Consider the following 20,205-nt stretch of genomic DNA (forward strand, 5'->3'; position numbering starts at 1 on the left):
CTGAGTGATTTTATAATGAAGAGATCTAATCTCACTCTGAAATTAAAATGCACAGTAAACTCTGATATTGATATATCACATTGGGCTATACCATATTGCCTGCAAAACCACATTTGGCAGCTCATCTATGTTAGCAACAGATGGAGGAAGTAGGTATAGTTTTTCAGTCCTCTCAGATTTGAGCAATTTTAAACCACAGTTGCACATACACAATGTGTGTAAATACACGCAAAGTACATATAATGGTAAATAAGTAGAATTGTTGATAATGGAGAAAGATAGCAAATGACCAAAATATTTTGCATTGAGTGTTGGTTATATAAATGGTGTTGTATCTTCATAGTGTACTGCCAAATTTAAAAACAAAGTTCTTCATATAATGATCATGTGATATATGAAACGTTCGAAATAGTATTAATATAAAATGCCCATTTTTCAGATTACCTGGTTAATATTTTTCTATTTCTATATTTATCCCTGGAAAGATATACATAACCTGTTTGCATTGTTTTCTTCCAGAGACAATTAAAAAGGTGAGAGAAATGTTTAGAAAATATTTTGACTATTTTATCTTTCTATGCATTTATAATATATAAATGAGTACATATATTTCAGAAGAAGTTATTTAAGGGGAAGAATTCGGGATCAAACTGTTTGATGCATAATTTTCTATGGATCTGCACCTGGTAGACAGGACTCCCTAAACAGGAGGACACACAGTCTGCTTGTCAGGCTTCTGAAGGTAAAGTTTTACATGGACTTTTGAGCAGTGCTCTTTGATGGTCTGCTTTGTGCTGGTCCTTCTCAGCAAACTAAAGCTTCAAGAATGATCAAGATCATAATCCTACATGTACAGTAATGGAGAACCACTTAAACAAGAGAGTTTCTCAACCTGTGGGTCATGACCCCTTCTGGGTTGAGTGTCCCCTTTCTGAGTTGAGTGTCCCCCTTCTGGGTTGGGTGTTCCCTTTTGGGTTGAGTGTTCTCCTCCTGGGTGGAGTGTCCCCATTCTGGGCTGAGTGTTCCTTTCTAAGAGGGTCACCTAAGACCTTCAGAAAGCACAGAAATATATGATATGATGCCTAACAGCAGCAAAATTACAGTTATGAAGTAGCAATGAAACAATTTCATGGTTGGGAATGATTACAACCTGAATGAAAGGGTTTAAAGGGGTTCAGCCCCTGGAAGGTTGAGAAGCACTGCTCTAAACCTTTGAGTAGAATGGAATGACTCAGCAGATTTGCTAGCAGGAGGATAACGGCAGTTGGAAGAGTGAGAACATCTGTACTCTTCCAGTGCTTGGTATGTTTTATTGGTTTATGTTTGATTGATTCAGGCAGTAGCTGCTTATTTAATCCTTCATCACTTCACTAACCAGGCCAACAGATGTGGCCTAAACAATAGTTGGTAGCCGCTTAGAGGAGAAAATATTCCCCCAAGAGACAGTTTTTAATGCTACAACACAGATCTAAAAACCATTCTGTCGGACTCTGAGGATAAAAAATGGATATATTCAGCTGGTAGTTTTAAATAGATACATTCAGTTTACATTTACATTTTAAAAAGACATCTTTCTTATGTACATAGAAATTAGCATTTATAATGTTAACATCTGGTGTTTATACAATGCAGACAATTTCTCACGTTGGAGTTGTCACCCTAAAGGTAATTTGTGAATTTATTTTCCCAGAGAAATAATAATGTGAATGATATCCAGCCCATCATCCAGACTGTGGGAATAATCTTATGCATAGTGAAGTTGAAGATTTATTTTCATTATTTATTTACTTTTTCTCCCAGTGCTAAGGAATGAACCCAGGCTTTGCACATGCTACCTAACAAATCTTCCCTGGACCTGGATTCTCAGGACATTTCTGAAGGTTTAGAAGCAGAGTTTTCTTTAACATGAAAATTACTATTAGACTTCATTTTCTATGTCTGTCTGAGAAAAATCTATTGCAACAATATAAATTTACTTCTTATAAAATAACAGTCTTGGGGGACAATACTGAACTATAAACATGGAGATCTCAACTCTGTTATTTCTGACTCTTTTCCTGTGTATATTAAATACTCAACTGTCACATAGTACACTTCAGTTTTTCACAGAAACCTAAGAAAGAACAACTTCCCCTGGGTATATATCCTAAATTATATCCTAAAACAGCTGTAGCTGGACATAACTCCTATCTCTGTAACTACTGGAATATCTCTATCTATCTATCTATCTATCTATCTATCTATCTATCTATCTCTGTGTATCCGTAGAATTGTTCCTGTAATTTGTTAATAACCTGTAACATTATCAGACTCTCTGACTATTAAATACTATAAAGTCCAGAAGTCCACAGAAAATAGTAGCAGGATAAATTTTCTTAATATGTAAGTATTTTAGGCAGGCTGTGTAGGTTTAGATATTTCAGCTGTATGGCTTTACATGGTTGCCCCTTGGTTAGTATTTTCACTCAGTGGCTCCTACACTGTGTTACATGATAGAATCACTCTGGAGATTAAAAATACTCATGGACAGGGCGTGGTGGCACATGCCTTTAATCCTAGCACTTGGGAGGTAGAAACAGGTGGATTTCTGAGTTCAGAGCTTGCCTGGTCTATAGACTGAGTTCTAGGACAGCCAGGAATGCTGAGAGAAACATACTGTCTCCAAAAACTGTAGAAAAAGAAAGAAAGAAAGTAAGAAAGAAAGAAAGACATCCTGATGCATAGTTCTAACCCTACATAAGTTAAATGAAAAAAAGTGACAGATAAAAAAGTGACATTTTTTCTTTTTAGCTAGGTGGTTTCCTCTTTTTAAATGTGCCTCCTACCTCCTTCACCCAATATCAATCCCTTCCATCTACCCCACACAAAGAAGGTAGTGAAAGGAAAAGATTATTGGGGTTCTGAGCCCAGTAGCTAGTTAGAAAGATCATAGAAACCAAAGCAATCATCCAATGGGACAGAGATTGTCAATCAGGAAATCTAAAGCAGAGTGGGAATGGAGGGTAAACAAGGGGAAAGAGAGATGAACAGAGGCTGTATCTGCCATTACCCTTCCTGCTGAAAGGGTCTGGAGACACAGCCTCACACATTAAGTGCAGGTCCTGAAGAAAAAAAGATGGCGTTCATGCCTGAAGGAGGAACTCGATGTCAAGGTAGAAGCGCCACCTCTTTGTAGAATGGACCCTCCCCCTCCACCTCATGGACCCTTTCACCACTGTAGGCAGTGTGTAGAAAGAAGTCTTCTTCATGGTGTTCCTGGTACAGCTGACCCATCGTGGCACTGGTGGGTGGAATGACATTGCTGACAAAGAAAAACAAGGCATCTTTAGCACGGAGATGAATTCACTTCAAGATCAAGAAGTAGAATTGGCTAACTGTAAAATCAGAAGGCACCATGTATTTCTTTTGTTCCAGGTCCCTCATCCAAGCACTGGGAGGATTTTCCACTATCACCAGGTCTGGGTATTTCTTTCAGATTTACTCACCCTAAGAGTGGCACTCCTCTTTGTACACGAACTTCATTTTCCTGAGACCTGAGAACTGGGCTGGACCGGGCTGGCCTGAGGGAACCCAGAAGGAGTTGGGGCAGGGGTGGGGGTCGGGGCTGGTCAGGGGATGGTCAGGGAGGCATCTCTTACACCATCCTCACCTGGTGATTCCAATGTAAAGCCAAGTCTACCCCTTTGCTTGCCTTTGAATAAAATGTGAACTCACTAGAAGATTAAAAGATAGGAAGGTCCATCCAAACATTCAGCATTGTGACTGGCTCAAGGTCAGCACCCCAACTAGCTTTGCTCTTACTTTACAAAATTACTGTGATAGTGAATTTGTCCCACATATTTGTTCCTTTTAGAATCTTGAATGATGATTCCCTTTTCAGGTTCTCTTCTGTGCTTCATTTGTCATTCATTGTGCCTTGAGTCACCTGCCATAGTTCTATAGTGCAATGAAATCTTAATGTGAAGGAAAAATGGACTCCTGATTCTCAAAACTAGGTCTACCATTGAGTTACCATCTTATATTGGTAAGATATTAAATTTGCCCATTACAATGTCCTCTCTAAATTTCTTATAAAATTGAGGACACTCAATGTCTGTGTACTTAAGAAAAATGAAGGTGCAGTGAGTTAGGAAGCCAGGAAAAAGTTTCCCAGAGCCCTGCCCTCCCCCTCCCCCTTAGGGTGATGACGGATGTTGTAGGGAAAGTTGAGGGAGATTTAAAAAAAGTAATACATTCTGACATCTATTCTTAATGTTCCCTCCTTCCAAGACAGAGCCAACCATTAAAAATTGAGATACAAACATGAGAGCTAGATCAAGTATTAGACCTCTGAACTGTGGTGTGTGATGGTTTGTGTCTGTAATTTTAGCAGACTAAGGGAGGAAGATCGACAGTTTTAAGAGCAAGTTGAGCCACACAGCTAAATACTGTCTCGAAAGACTAACAGAACAAAACAAAACTCTGTTCTGCTGAGAAGAGCCTTTAAAAGACAGCCCTAGAAATCCAGAAGTTAGGAAGGCAGGGCAAAGGTTCCCAGAGCCCTAGGCTCTCTTAAATTTTTATGGTAATTGCTGATGGAGAGATAGGTAAAGATAAAGAAGTGATTTTAACCCAATTTTATTTCACTTCTTGTGATAGTAAAAAAGGAGGATGGACATCCAGCTTATGCTCTTTCTAAAGTTAGTATATATATATATATATATATATATATATATATATATATATATATATATATATATATCATAAAATTTATATGTATATAATGTACATATACATATATTATATATTTTATTTATAAAAGCATCACATGATTATTTTTCTGTACAATATTAGTCACAGGATCTTTTTCAAAGTAATTTTTATGGTAGAATTATTGGATAACTTTCTGTTAAATTTAAAGGGATTAACAAGTCTATGGGAACCTAGTTGAGTCACAAACCAATTTTCTATATGTCAAGGGCAAACTAAACTGAACTTTAAACATCCTCAACCTTTCAGAGTCATTGTAATCCAATTCCTTTTTCTTTTTTAAAGAAAAAAAAATCTCTCCTAGTATAAAATCTCTACTGAATTACTATCATTAAGACAGCTTGTTTTTTTAAGTATCTTTCTCCAGAGTGCATTTGAAATAAAGCCCTGACAGGAGCTCATATCCATTTGTCTGAGAATTTGTTCTAACATCTTCCTTGTCACTGTGTACCCAGGTGGTTCCAGCTGTGGCAAACTTTTCCTCTTCTAAAGTATTGGATGCAAAGTCGGAGATTAAATGCATGTATTAGTGCAACCTCTCAGCAGCAGTTAATCTAGGAGAGGCTTAATGGGGTTCTCCGAGTCACACGTTTTCTAGTTAATTAACTTTGTTGAAGCCCTGATTTATTAGGAAGACATTTCTTAGAATTAAATGTCTTCTCAAGCTTCAGAATAGGCATTGCATCTTCTGTCACAAAAGCTCTTGGTTATTAATAATTGTAAGTCCCAGTCAACCTTTTGTGAATATTTCTCCAGATACCTTTATTTAGTCTCAGCTCAGAAAAAAAAAAAAAGGTGGTGAAATTAAATATGCAGACTGATAGGAGGAAGCTAAATGCTCAGGGTCATTTGGCAACTTTACAGATAATGCTGAAGGGAGGCAATTCCTTAACTCGACACCCCCTTCAATATTTCTTCTTTCATTTAACAAGTATTTGATGCATATTGTGTGCTTGACAATAGACTAAGCATTGTACTGATCAACTGATAAGCTGAACTGGCTTTTTCTCCATGAACATTCTTGTGGTAGACAGATCCAGGATGAGTAATTATTTAAAGGAGAATAACAGGGCCAACAGCCCCATGCAGATGGAGGTGTCCAAAGATGTGTCTATAAAAATGGTTTAGAAGCAGGCATGGCAGTGAGATGTTGATGTCTGGGTAGAGCCAGGCAGTGAAGCAATTTGCCCAAATGAGAGGATCAGGCAGTCTGAGCTGTCTAGTTGAGAGAAGGAAGCAAATCCCTAAGCCACAGAGCAAAACTCAGCCATGTTTCTCATCTTGGTTTCGAAAAGGCACAGCTGCTCAGATATTGATTCTTGGCATCTGACCTACTTTGGAAGTCTGAGCTGCAGAGAGTGGGTGTCTGATATTATAACACTAAACTTTATTCATGTTGGTCAAAATATTGCCCCTCACACTGTATTAGAATGTCTTCAGACAAATAACCTTATAACAGGGGAAAGAGACAATTATGGCTAAAACTGTAAATGTATAGGATTGATGAAAAGGGGATTGACTATGTGAGGAATAGTGGCAATACAGTATGACTGTGAGCTTTGTTGAAGATTGTGTTACTAAGATTATTAGCTTCTATTCTAAAATATAAAATAAAACTGAATTTTGCTAGAGATATTGTATATCACTACTCAGAATTTTTAATTAAAATGAGGTCATGATTGATGTTTTTAATATTAAATAATTATTAGTTTGAAGTTGATGTTAAAAGGAGAGCTAGTATGTAAAGATATACTTCATACTGAAGGTCAACATACGAGATTTGCCCCTACGAGTTAGAAGGTAGAACTCCTAGTGGGAAGTTCACTGCATTGTGGCATACAGAAGAATGAGTTTGGAGTAGGCATTTATAAGCTCAGCTGGAAGTGGTAAACTCTACTGGGGCATGGGGATTAAAATACATTCAATGTTGTCTTTCCAAGAAATTGTTTGTTAACTTTGACAAATAATTGTTTTCAAGTGTTCATCCTAAGGCATATATTCTCTCTCCCCGTAGTCTAAAATTACATAGTTGAAGACTGGAATTAATGAATAATCTTATATGAACATGAGTTTGTCAATTTTCTTTCAATGTTTGCTATTCATTAAATTCCAAGAACTCAAATACTTAGTATTAAATATGTTTATGCTGTCGGAGTATCATTCGGTTGGAAACATGGCAGTCATAATTTCCACCCCTGAGTTCAATTATCTAACTGCTGTTATGTCTGGGCACACCTGTACTGTGCTTCACTTTAATTGTATTTGTTTGGACCAACTTAAAATATCTATTTTTACATCTGGCATAGACCTCCAATTTCTACATTTGTTGATTTATTCCTAACAAACCTTCAGATGGGATGTAAAATGTGTTTTTATGTGAAAAAGAGTAATAAATTCAGACATTATGAATTGTTACAGTCTTTCATGAATTTGTCGGTCTCATATATTAAGTTATCATTTGGCACCTGACTGTGCAGTCTTCATTAAGGTGAATTATACTGCTGTCTTGTTGATACCGCATCCTAAAAGCCTTTTAACATCCCCAGTTTTGTTCTCCTCACTGCCCAGATGTTCTTTAAGTGTCATTCTTCCAGTTTAGCACCTAGTCTTCACTCTAGAGTTTGCCAACTTCTGCTTGGCTAAGCTTGTTTTGTGGTGCTGTTATAATATGCTGACTTGTCTCTGAGTGATTACTGCATAGCATATGGTCTTCTAACAGACCATTCTTCTCTATTCAGACCACTCTCTGGTTCAATGGCAATTTCATTATAAGTCTTTAATTTCTTCTTCACTACCATATAATTGTAGTGACTGGACCTATTCCATACAAAGAATTAAGGGTTTCCAAGAATGAAAACTACATAAAAATTCTCCTGTTCCCAGGAAGGCATAGTACTATACACTCCATAAAAACAAATGAACCGAGATGACAGAAGGGCCAGGGATGGAAAGACTTTGCAAGAAGCAGCACACGAAATCCCCTGCAGTCACTTGGAAGTCCCCACCCATCTGTTCTTTATTCTAGTTGCGACATCTTGATGAAAATAGTGAAATAAAATCTCTATTAAAAAAAAAAACAAACATAGAGATTGCTTTTTAATTAGATTTCTATAAGGATTCTCAAACATCATAAATCCTCTCCTATTAAAGCTATGTTGAATATGAAGCATAATTTATTCTTAGGTGGGAATAACTTTTATCTTTGGGGCTGTTTTGCGACTTTATTTTATGTCTGCTGAGATGGACATATCCTAATCTACAAGAATTGTCATGAAATTTTCTACTTAGAGCTATTACATCCTGCTCTACTTTATAAGTCCAGTTTTTACAAAAGATTCAGATGATTATCTATATCTATCTATATCTATATCTATATCTATATCTATATCTATATCTATATCATCTATATCTATATCTATATCTACATCTACATCTACATCTACATCTTCATCTTCATCTACATCTACATATTCATCTACAACTACATCTACATCTTCATCTTCATCTACATCTTCATCTACATCTATATCATCATGTACATCTACATCTTCATTTTCATCTACATCTACCTCTTCATCTATATGTATATATATATAAAATAAATGTAGAGGAAGAGGTACATGTTCAGGTATAGATATAGATAACAAGATCCTATATGATGCAGTTTTGACCTCCTTGTGTTTCCTACCTTTGCTATAGCATAACTGGTTTGTTAAACCCACCAATTTAAATTTTACAAAGCTTGAGTTTCTTTGTGGATCAAGGATATGAATCTTATATTTTTCCTATCATGGGAATTTTTATTAAATTACAGGATAATATAAAATGTAAACATAATATAAAAAATGGTTTACTGTCCTCAGATTGTTCAGTCTAACATTTATTTAGTACATACTGCTGCATCTAGCACTATTAAAACCTATGATAAATTCTAAATTATGCAGGACACAGTTTCTGACCTGGCTGAATCGCTTTGGGAGACTAAGTATATAAACAGAAAACAGAAGTGTTCGATTAAATTTCTAAATATGTGAGACAGACCATGGATAGCAATAGAAGAGACAAGAGACTAATGTATGTTCTTATGGAGGAATGATGGCTATGTTTGTGTTACAAAATGATATTGATTTAAGCTGGCAGTGAGGCTTGCTGATGGTGTCTGCCCAGGCAGTTGAATCATGCAGAGAACCATATGTCAAATAAGGCCCGTGTAAGGAATGCTCTGGCTGTCTGCAGTAAGCCTTTGTCACAGACAAAGTTACTTTAAAGAGTTCAAACTAGAGTTCAAAACCATTTTGTTAATTTTTTTTCCCACAAGACTTTTAAACTAGTGTCTTATATCTACCACCTTATTTCACTTTATCACCAGTTTAAAGGTCATTTTAAGTCTCAGTGGATGAGGAAAACTAAGGTAGGAAAAGACAATTGAAATCTGAGTGTTCTGAGACACAGATCTTCAAATATACCTATGTAAGTGTTTAGAAAGTCCATGCTTTATGCTTTTCAGAATGAATGTGGAGGACATATCCACAGGGACATACACATACACACACACACACACACACACACACACACACACAGAGAGAGAGAGAGAGAGAGAGAGAGAGAGAGAGAGAGAGAGAGAGAGAGAGAGAGGGAGAGAGAGATCCCCCTAAGCATTAGATCTCCTGGGAGCTTCAATAGCTCTTCCAATCTTCCTGCAGGATGGGGAAACTGACTTTTTTTTCATGAGTGTGTTCTGATGTGAGGGGAGCAACAATAGAACAACATAAGAGTCTTAATTTTTTACAGGAGACTTTTAGATAAATCATTTTTTTGCCAAGATTACAAAAATTATAAGAAGAAAAAGAGCTTATTCCATGAGAAGAAAATATTCTGTATCAAGGACATGAGATTTTAAAAGCCCAGAGTTAATATTTTAAAAGTATACCTGAAAGACATTTGAGTTAAGACTCATCTGCCTGCAGGGGACATGCTATATGTCTTAATTCCCGTGAAAGATAAAAATAGACATTTTCCTGGCAATGCCTAATGTAAACTTTGACTTTAGTTATTCATTTCAGCAAATTGGGCTATATCATTGCTAGGTGTCCTAAAAGCCTCAGAGTTGGTTGTACTTTGTGCAGTCTCATCAGTGGATAACACTTTGGTCCACTGTATATTTAAAATTCATTTAATGAGAAAACCTGTAATGATTACATTAGTTAAAATGTTATGGAGATAAATCTTAAAAAACAGAAGTAAACATTGGAAAATGATTTCCAGATAAATAAATCAATAATGAGGATGATGCCTTTTATTTCTTGGGATTACAGGGAACATGGAATGGCTAGCACATTCCTGGGAACATGATACAAAGAAATGAGAAGGAGGAGTAATTGGATAAAAATAAACTGACTGGGCACTTGTGAGGTTTCCCATGGTCTGTTTGTCCAGTGCGGCTCCAGCCAACATTGGTGTATCCAACTGTGCAGGGTTTGTGTGGAACACTCTTTCAGCAGATGGTCAAGAAGGGCACATGTGGGGAGAAGCCATGGTGACCCACATAGCCAAAAGCTTCTGAGAATGCAAAACAAATCTGTCATATAGACATTTGGGAGAAAAGTCACAAATTGCTTGACAGAAAGCCCTAAACATTTATGCAGTTATTGAGTAAGAAACTTCAATGCAACACAAGGAGGAAAAACTAAACTCTAGGAAATACAAAAAAAAAAAAAAAAAAAAAAAAAAAATCTTGTAATAAAGCCAAAAGAAGATATCCACATAAATCCACATATAACAACAAAATAACAGGAAACAACAATCAGTATTTCTTGATATTACTAAACACCAATAGACTCAATTCCTGATAGACTAATAGACTACATACACAAACAGGACCCAAAATTTAGCTGGATACAGCAAACACATCTCAGTGACAAAGACAGACACTAACTCAGAATAAGAGCCTGGGAAACAAATTTTAAAGCCAATGATCCCAAGAAGCAAGCTGGAGTAGCCATTCTAATATTGAATAAAATTAACTTTCAACCAAAATTTATCAAAATATCTGGAAGGACACTTCGTACTCATCAAAGGAAAAAAAATCTATCAACATAAACTCTCAATTGTGGACATCTATGATCCAAATGAAGTGCACCCACATTCATAATAAAACAAGCAAAAAAAAAAAAAAACTTTACTAAAGCTCAAAGCATACATTGTACCACACAAAATAATAGTGGGAGACTTCAGCACCCCACTCTCATCAAGGGCAAAGTATGGAAGCAGAAACTGAACAGAGATACAATGAAACTAACAAAGTTATTAACCAAATATATTTGACAGATATCTATTGAACATTTCATCCTAAAATAAAAGAATATGCCTTCTTCTTAGCACCTCATGGTATCTTCTCCAAAACTGACTATATAATCAGTCACAAAATAGGCCTCAACAAATAAAAAAAAAAATTGAAAAATTCCCAGGCATCCTGTCAGATCACCATAAACTAAAGTTGGTCTTCAACAGTGACAAAAACAAAAAGAAAATGACATATACATGGAAGTTGAACAATGCTTTACTCAATGATAACTTGGTCAAGAATAATATAAAGAAGGAAATTAAAGACATTTTAGAATTTAATGAAAATGAAGGCACAAAATATCTAAACCTATGGGACACAATGAAAGCAGTGCTAAGAGGAAAACAAAGGGCTTTGAGTGCATACAAAAAACAAAACAAAATAAACAAAAACAAACAAACAATCTAATAAACAAACAAAAAAAGAGAGTATACACCAGCAGCTTGACAGTACACCTGAATGCACAAGAACATAAAGAATCAAATAAATACAAGACAGGTAGAGGACAGCAAACATTCAAACTCAGAGACAAAATCAACTAAGTAGAAACAAAAAGAACTATACAAAAAATTAACAAAACTAAGAGCTGGTTCTTTGAAAAAAATTAACAAGATATACAGTCCCCTAGCCAGACTAACCAGAGGGCACAGGGACATTATCCAAATGAAGAAAATCAAAAATGAAAAGGGAGACATAATAATAGAAAACTAAAAAAAAAAAATCATCAGATTTTACTACAAAAGACTATATTCAACAAAACTGGTAAACGTGGATGAAATGGAACATTTTCTAGTCAAATACTGGGAATGAAAGTTAAATTAGGAAAAAAATAAACTAACTAAACTGTCCCATCACCCCTAAAGAAATAGAAGCATTCATCAAAAGTCTCCCAATCAAAAAAGCCCCGGACCAGACAGGTTCAGTACAAAATTCTATCGGACCTTTAAAGAAGATCTAATACTAATATTTTCAAGCAATTTAACAAAATAGAAAGAGAAAAAAAACTACCTAATTTGTCCTATGATGCCACAATTACGCTTATACTTAAACAACACAAAGACTGAACAAAGAAAAAGAACTTTAGACCAATCTAACTTATGAACATCGATGCAAAAATACTCAGTAAAATTTTTGCACACTGAATCCAAGAACACATCAAGACAATCATCCATTATGATCAAGTAGACTTCATCTTGGGAATACAGAGATGGTTCAACATAAGGAAATCCATCAACATAATCCACTATATAAACAAATTAAAAAAAAAAAAAACCCTACATGATCATCTCATTAGATGCTGAGAAAGCATTTGACTAAATTCAATACCCCTTCATGTTAAAAGTCTTGGAAAGATTGGGAACTCAAGGCTCATAACTAACTTATTAAAATGATATACAGCAAACCAGTAGCCATCATTAAACTAGAGAGAAACATGAAGCAATCCCACTCAAATCAGAAACTAGACAAGGCTGCCCACACTCTCCTTACCTATTCAATATAGTAATCAATGTCCTAGCCAGACACATTAGCTAAAATAAAGTGGTCAAAGGGATAAAAATTGGAAAGGAAGAAGTCAGGCAGGTAGCATAATGGAATAAAATTGAAGACCCAGAAAATATCTCATACATCTATGGTTACTTGATATTTGACAAAGGAGCTAAAAGCATCCAGTGGAAAAAAGCATTTTCAAGAAATGGTGCTGGTTCAACTTGAGGTCAGCATGTAGAATATCGCAAATTGATTCATTCTTATCACCTTGTACAAAGCTCAAGTCCAAGTAGATCAAGGACCTCTACATAACCCCCTAAACACTGAAGTTAATAGAAGAGAAAGTGGGGAAAATCCTCAAACTCACTGATACAGGGAAAAATTTCCTTAACAAAAAACTAATTGCTTATGTTCTATGTGCAGGAATTGACAAATGGGACCTCATAAAATTGAAAAGCTTCTGTAAGGCAAAGGACATTTTTAATAGGACAAAATGGAAAACAACAGATTAGGAAAAATATTTAGCAATCCTACATTCAATAGAGGGACTATATCCAACATGTACAAAGAACTCAATAAGTTATACCCAAGAGAAACAAATAACCCTATTTAAAAATGGGAGACTAAGCTAGACAAAGAATTCTCAACTGAAGAATATTGAATGGATGAGAAGCACCTAAAGTAATGTTCAACATCCTTAGTCATCCAAAAAATGCAAATCAAAACAACTCTGAGATTCTACCTCAAACAGGTCAGGATCAGAATGGCTAAGATCAAAAACTCAGGTGATAGCAGAGCCTGGCAAAGATGTGGAGAAAGAGGAACACTCCTTTATTGTTTGTGGGATTGCAAGCTGGTACAACTACTTTGGAAATCAGATTGGCAGTTCCTATGAAAATTGGACATAGTACTACCTGAGGACCCAGCTATACCATTCCTGGACATATACCCAAATGATGTTTCAACGTATAACAAAGACTATGTTCATAGTAGCCTTATTTATAATAGCCAGAAGCTGAAAAAATACCAGATGTCTTTCAACAGAGGAATGGATACAGAAAATATAGTACATTTACACAATAGAGTACTACCTAGCTACTAAAAATTATGAAATTCTTAAGCAAATGGATGGAACTAGAAAATATTATCCTGAGTGAGGTAACCCAGCCACAAAAGAAGACACATGGAAAGCAATCACTGATTATTGGCTAATAGCCCCAAAACGCGAATTACCCATGACAGAATCCACAGACCTCATGAAGCTCAAAAATTTGGAAGACCAAAGAGGGAATGCTTCACTCCTTTTTAAGTGAGGCAACAAAATACTCAAGGCATACTCAGTACAGATAAAAGGTTTGGAGCAGAGACTGAAGGAAAGGCTATCCAGAGATGGGTCTTCATCTGATATACTATCATCAAACCCAGACAATATTGTGGATGCCAAAAAGTGCATGCTAACAAGTGCCTGATATGGCTGTCTCCTGAGAGGATCTGCCAGAACCTGAAAAATACAGAGTTGAATGCTCATAACCAACCCTTGTACTGAAAATGGAGGCCCCAACTGAACAGTCAGAAAAAAAAAAAAAACCTGAAGGAGCCAAGGAGGTTTGCAACCCCATAGGAAGAACAAGAATATCAACCAACTAGAACCCCAGAGCTCCCAGAGACTAAACCACCAACCAAAGAGTACACAAGGAGGGACCCATGGTTTCAGCAACACATGTACCAGAAAATGGCCTTGTCAGGCATCAAACAGAGGAGAGATCCTTGTCCCTGTGAAGGCTCAATACGCCAGTGTAGGGGAATATGGGGGGCAGAGGTAGATGACAGGAAGTGGGTGAATGGGGGAACACTCTCATAGAGGCAGGGGAAAGAGGGAAGGGATATGGGGATTCCAGAGGGGAAACTGGAAAAAGGGATAACATTTGAAATGTAAGTAAAGAAAATATCTAAAAAAAGAATATAAAATAAAAAAGGAGTCTTCAAATATACTGCCTAGTTAGCAATAAATTCCCTGATTAAAAATAATTGAACAGAATACTTTTGATAGTTCCATCAGTGACTACATACATCTTAATTTTGTGCTAAAAGTTTCTTTAATAATACGAAAGACAAATATTTAGAACATTGTTAGCAACTATACTTGTTTAATAAGATGACAGTTAAAGGTTTTTCTCTAAGATCCTGAATTTTATGGACTGTAGGGTGTTAGCTCCTTTTCTAGTACCAGGGCATATTTACCTCTTGTTGAGCTTGTCTGAAGTCCAAGTAGAGAGTTGTTGGTGACACCAAAGAATGCATGCCACTAGTGTATCCACACAGGTAAGTGCAATCTTCATCTCTCACCAAGAAACGTTCTCCTGTTCTCCTTGCAACAGAGGGAAATTTTATAGAAAACCACAATGAATCAAATTCAAAACTTCTAGAGGTTAGACATACTCATGCATCAACAAAACTTCTATAGCTAAAGATCAGAAATATTGTATACCAGGGGCCACAAAAAATCCTCCAGATTCTAAGAGGTAATGGAACAGGAGATTGCTGTGAGACTATATATTCTAAAAAGGTTAGAAGCTCGAATCTTTTGGTATCACCAAAATGATTGCTTAAATATAAGCTGGACCAAAATGACACCAATGGACATGCTAATATGGATAGGAGAAAGCCCGCATGGCCTCAATCCCAGAATTCTTAGAATAAGAGGAAGGGTCTTATCCAGTGAAGAGCACATCAACTAGTTATCCAATACCAAATGAGTGGCTCAAAAAATATACATTCAAGTAACATTGTACAGATGGGGCAGGGTGTACTTATGTACTTAGGCACACACACACACACACACATACCCCCCACACACATACACACACATACATACACACACACCCACACACAAAAATGTTTAGATTTACATTTAAGAACAATCGATGAAAAAGAGCCAATGAACATAAAGAGGAGCAGGAAACAGTATATAAAAGAAACAAGAAAGACTACTGTGAGATTTTGGAGAGGGGAGAGGGGAAATTGTTTAATTTTATTATAATATCAAATAATACAAGGAATGAAATGTGTATGGTGACACACACCTTTATTCTTATCACCCATGTGGCAATGCAGGTAGATTTTTGAGATTTTGAGGCTCTATGTAGTGAGTTCCAGTACACCAGATTTATGTAGAGAGATCCGGTCTTAATAATTATGGATTAATTGTAATAAAAAACCAATAATACACAAGAAGGGATGCTTTTTGTTTTTACAATGAGTTCTATACTGAGACAATTAGATGAAAGATGAAGGGTTTTCTTTTCCTGTATGCACCTGAGAATTATTCTTATATCAACTAAACCTTTAGAATTTAAAACCCAAAGTAAAATGCTGTGTGCCATTTCTGGTTGAACATTTCATAAATAAAAATTCCAAATTTAGAAATATCCTGAGAATCAACGAACCACATGGAGAGTATTCTATTTCATGAGTCCTTATTCAATATATAATGTTACTAAGAGTCTGTTGAAAATACAGCCCTTAACTTTGATTTGTTGTGGTTTTCTATAATGATCGCCATCTCTTGCAAGAAGTACTTTCCTTGGTAAGAGATTGGTAATTCCCTTGGTAAGGACTGCAGTTATCTGGGTGGATGCAGTAGAGGCATGCATTCCTTAGTGTCACCAAAAAAACTGTCTAATTAGACTTCAGACAAGATCAACAAAATTGAAATTTTAAAAGAACCTTTGTATATGGGTTTTCCTTATTTCTCTTGGTATGCAGCTATCTGAATATATATCCATATCTTTATACACACACATCACTGTTCATGTGTTTATTTTGGATTATAATTTTTCTATCATTTACTAAACTGCCATCTGGAACTTTGTGAGGGAAAAGCTAATAAGTGAAGGAAGGAAAGAAGCAAGGAAAGAAAGAAGAATACTTCAATTAAGGGAGAGTATACCGAAAGCAAATCAGTGACTGGAGGGAATCTTCCCATGACAGAAAAGAGAAATATAGTGTTGTAAGAAATAAAGGAGAAGTAAAAGGATTAAATTGAAGGGAATGAGAGGGCAGGGTAGAGGAGGGGATATAGTAGGGGAGTTCTAACACTAAAGACCTTTAAAAAGCATATGGAATCCTACTGTTCAAAGAGCTTGCTCAAATATATACATATATAAAAGGGACCCAAGCAGAAGCAACATATAATAGGGGAGAAACCTCCACTGGCAGGAATGGGTTACATCCTGTTGACTAATCACCCAAAAGGTAGCCTAAATACAAACCAGACTTCACAGGCTATTGACAAAGATCTTTGTAATCTTCATAAAGTGATGGTTAGATCCTATTGCTGAAGATAAGAACTTTTTTATGTTGCTGACCATGGAGAAATTAAGCTGTAGTCTACCTAAAGCTTCACTCCCTACTGACTAACATTTGTGGACCTGGGAGGTACTTTGCATACTACCAAAGAAGAGAGACAGTCATCAGTATCACCCAGATACAAACCCTGTGATGTAAAACAGTGACCATCCTTTAAGATATACCGGGGCAAATGTTTGGGGAGTAACCAAACAATTTTTCATTTTAATTTCATTTACAGCCCACTCCATACAATGAAACCAAGTGTCTAAGTGACCAAGAGCCTAGGGTCAAATAAGCCATGAGGTAATGTTACTATTCTGCTCAAGGAAATGTAACATTAAAATGACTCCTAGTGACCTAGTGTCATACCTATAGACAAGGGCACCATTCAAGTAGCATTAGAAGTTTCTTCTTGAAGTAGGTAGTAACTCACAGAGATCTACAACTAGAGAATGTGCACTCAGCAAAAGTCTTTGAGGCATCTGATCTAAATGAGTGGTCTTCATCCAGTGATTCTGCCCAAGGCTCAGAAAATTACATGAAAGAGGTTGATAGATTTCAACAGCAAAAAGTGGTGGATGACTCCAGTGACATGGTGTCATACAGCCACGACAGGGCTCATGTACATGAGATAGAGTGTGGACATGCACAGGAGCTGTATAGGTACAAACCAGACAAAAGTCCAACATAGAGAAGTGGACACCAAATCCCAACCCTAACTAAGAAGTTATTTTCAATGTAAACATCCTGGGAGATTGAAAATCAGTTTATCAAAACCACTTCTTACAATGTTTAGGAGTTAGCTAATAAAACTGGCTCTGTGATTTTGTTTTTTGAGCTTCCTTTGCTGTTTTTATAGGTAAGGTTTTATTGTCTCATTGTTTATGTATTTGTCATTTATTAGGTTTAGCCTGTTTTGAAAGAGAAAGAGAAATATAGCATGATTTCTGGTAGGTAAAATCTTGGAGGAGTGGGGACAAAGGAGAATATGATCAAAATCAATTTTATTTAAAATTTAAAAACTTTAAGTAAAATTAATAAATCCTATGAAAAATGAATAGTCAATGTTTTAACATTTTGCCTGTAAATTTGTGTCCTAAAGTAATTTTAAGACAAGGTATTCTAAGACATATAGCAACCCAGCCCTTTTTAAGACACACACACACACACACACACACACACACACACACACACACATACACACACACACACACACACACACACACACACACAGAGAGAGAGAGAGAGAGAGAGAGAGAGAGAGACATTATATATCCCACTCCTTCTCACCCCAAGCCCATATTTTTTTCTTTTTAATACATTTACATTCCAGTGAAAGGCAAATAATGGCAGGGTTGACTAATAATATGTTGGTGGCTACTTCTGCCTTCCTGTGTAGTCTTACTGTGTGCTAGTCTTAGCTGGTGCTTCACACTATCCGTTGCTAAAATAAAAGGATATAGTAAGTAGGAGCACTTAGCAAAGTTATGAATTTGTAAAATCATCTCAGGAGTAATTTGATTTCAAACATTTTTTTTTTTTTTTTTTTTTTTTTTTTTTTTACCATTCACTCATCTCTCTGCTGATCTTTTTACTCTTTATTTGTGGGTTTGACAGGCTCCTAAGCAGGCTCCAGGCCGGAGTCATTACCTGTTGCTCCATTTTTGTTTTTTATATTTGTGGAGACTTTCACTGGACTCCTTTGCTTTTCACTTTATTTATGGGTCCTGAATAGTCTAACTTGATCCATGGCTTCACCTTGCCCAGGCTCCTAGGAGAAGAAAATCAGGTTTTCAGGTCCAACCGTGAGTTAGCACTCTGCTCTCTAACCAGGACTGTTACCTTTATCCTAAGGAAATTCACCCTTCTTTCCTAATTTGTTTTTCAAAGACAGTGTTCGTTTTTTTCTATAACAAACACTGTTCTTACATTTTTTATGAGCATCTCAGATATATTAATCACTGTCATTTATATCTGCCTGTTAAACACAATTTTGTATTGATTCTTTGTGAGTTTCACACTATCCACCCCAGTCCTGCTCATGTTCCTGTCCCCTCCTATCTGCCCGTTCCCCTTGCAACACCTCCCCCCAGTTACAAAACCATACACATAAACGAACAAACACACAAACAAACAAACAACAACAACAAAACCAAAGCATGTCACTGTGGAAGCTGTAGTTTGTCACAGTGTGCCACAGTAGATTCCTCTGTCCAGACGTCCTCCCTTGCAAATATTCATTGGGATGAGTCATTAGTCCTGCTCAAGATTTCTGGCTTCTTTGATCTCATCAATATTGGATCCTCACCAGGATTCCTCCTGCTTATCCCAGTTGCCTTTTGTCAAGGAGATCTTTTATTTGTGGATCAGCAGGACTGGAGGACAGGACGCGGTCTCTCTGCAGGACACCAGAATTCCTCGCCCCGGAAGTCATTCAGAGCAAAGGGTATGGAAGGATTGTGGACTGGTGGGCACGGGGCATCCTTATATTCGAGATGCTGTCTGGATTCCCCCCGTTTTTCGATGACAACCCGTTTGGCATTTACCAGAAAATCTTTGCGTGCAAAATCGATTTCCTAGACAACTGGATTTCACCTCCAAGGACCTCATCAAGAAGCTGTTGGTGGTGGACAGGACCCGGCGCCTGGGCAGCATGAAGAACAGGGCAGAAGACATCAAGCGGCACCGGTGGTTCTGAGGTGTGGAGTGGGAGTCTGTGCCACAGAGAAAACTGAAGCCACCCATTATGCCTAAGCTATCCGGTGATGGCGACACCTCCAACTTTGAAACTTACGCAGGGGGTGAGTTGGACAAGACACCGTCTGTGTCTGACAAAGACCTGGAGACGTTCAAAAACTTCTGAGGATAAGAACTCATGTCCGCAAGAAGCATGAACCGCACAGATGATCGGGACCATTTTATTGTTGTATGTTTCAGTCTCTTGCTGTGAAAATAGAAGGTTTTGGTGTGTGTCTTCAAGTTTCTGCAAGGTTCACACATCATCCTCGGGACCCAGCCAGCCTCATTTCAAGCACTGGAAATCTGCGTGGTGAAAACTTCGAAAAAACTGCTAAATTTTAGGTTTTCTCCTTCTTTGTGAATCTTGTGTTTGTGTTGTGAATTTGGATTGTTTGTTTATTTGTTTGTTTTTCTACTGAACTTTTAAAGTTTGATTTTGACACATGTGATTATAACTGTTAGTGCGTATGTGCACAGGAATTGTGCAAACTGGAAGTTTTGACACTTTGCTGTGCCTGTAACATGTACATTTTTCA

General features: G+C 36.8%; 1 pseudogene across 1 annotated transcript; it reads left to right on the top strand.

The window, feature by feature from the left end:
* The first annotated feature begins 14,875 nt into the window (after nt 1-14,875).
* On the top strand, nt 14,876-19,793 carry LOC308440393 (cAMP-dependent protein kinase catalytic subunit PRKX-like; annotated as a pseudogene). The gene is made up of 3 exons: nt 14,876-14,902; nt 17,352-17,593; nt 19,242-19,793. The product of its transcript is annotated as a cAMP-dependent protein kinase catalytic subunit PRKX-like (transcript).
* The last annotated feature ends 412 nt before the right edge of the window (nt 19,794-20,205 follow it).

This window comes from Micromys minutus (assembly GCF_963924665.1).
Source record: "Micromys minutus genome assembly, chromosome: 1".
In the NCBI taxonomy this organism is placed as follows: domain Eukaryota; kingdom Metazoa; phylum Chordata; class Mammalia; order Rodentia; family Muridae; genus Micromys; species Micromys minutus.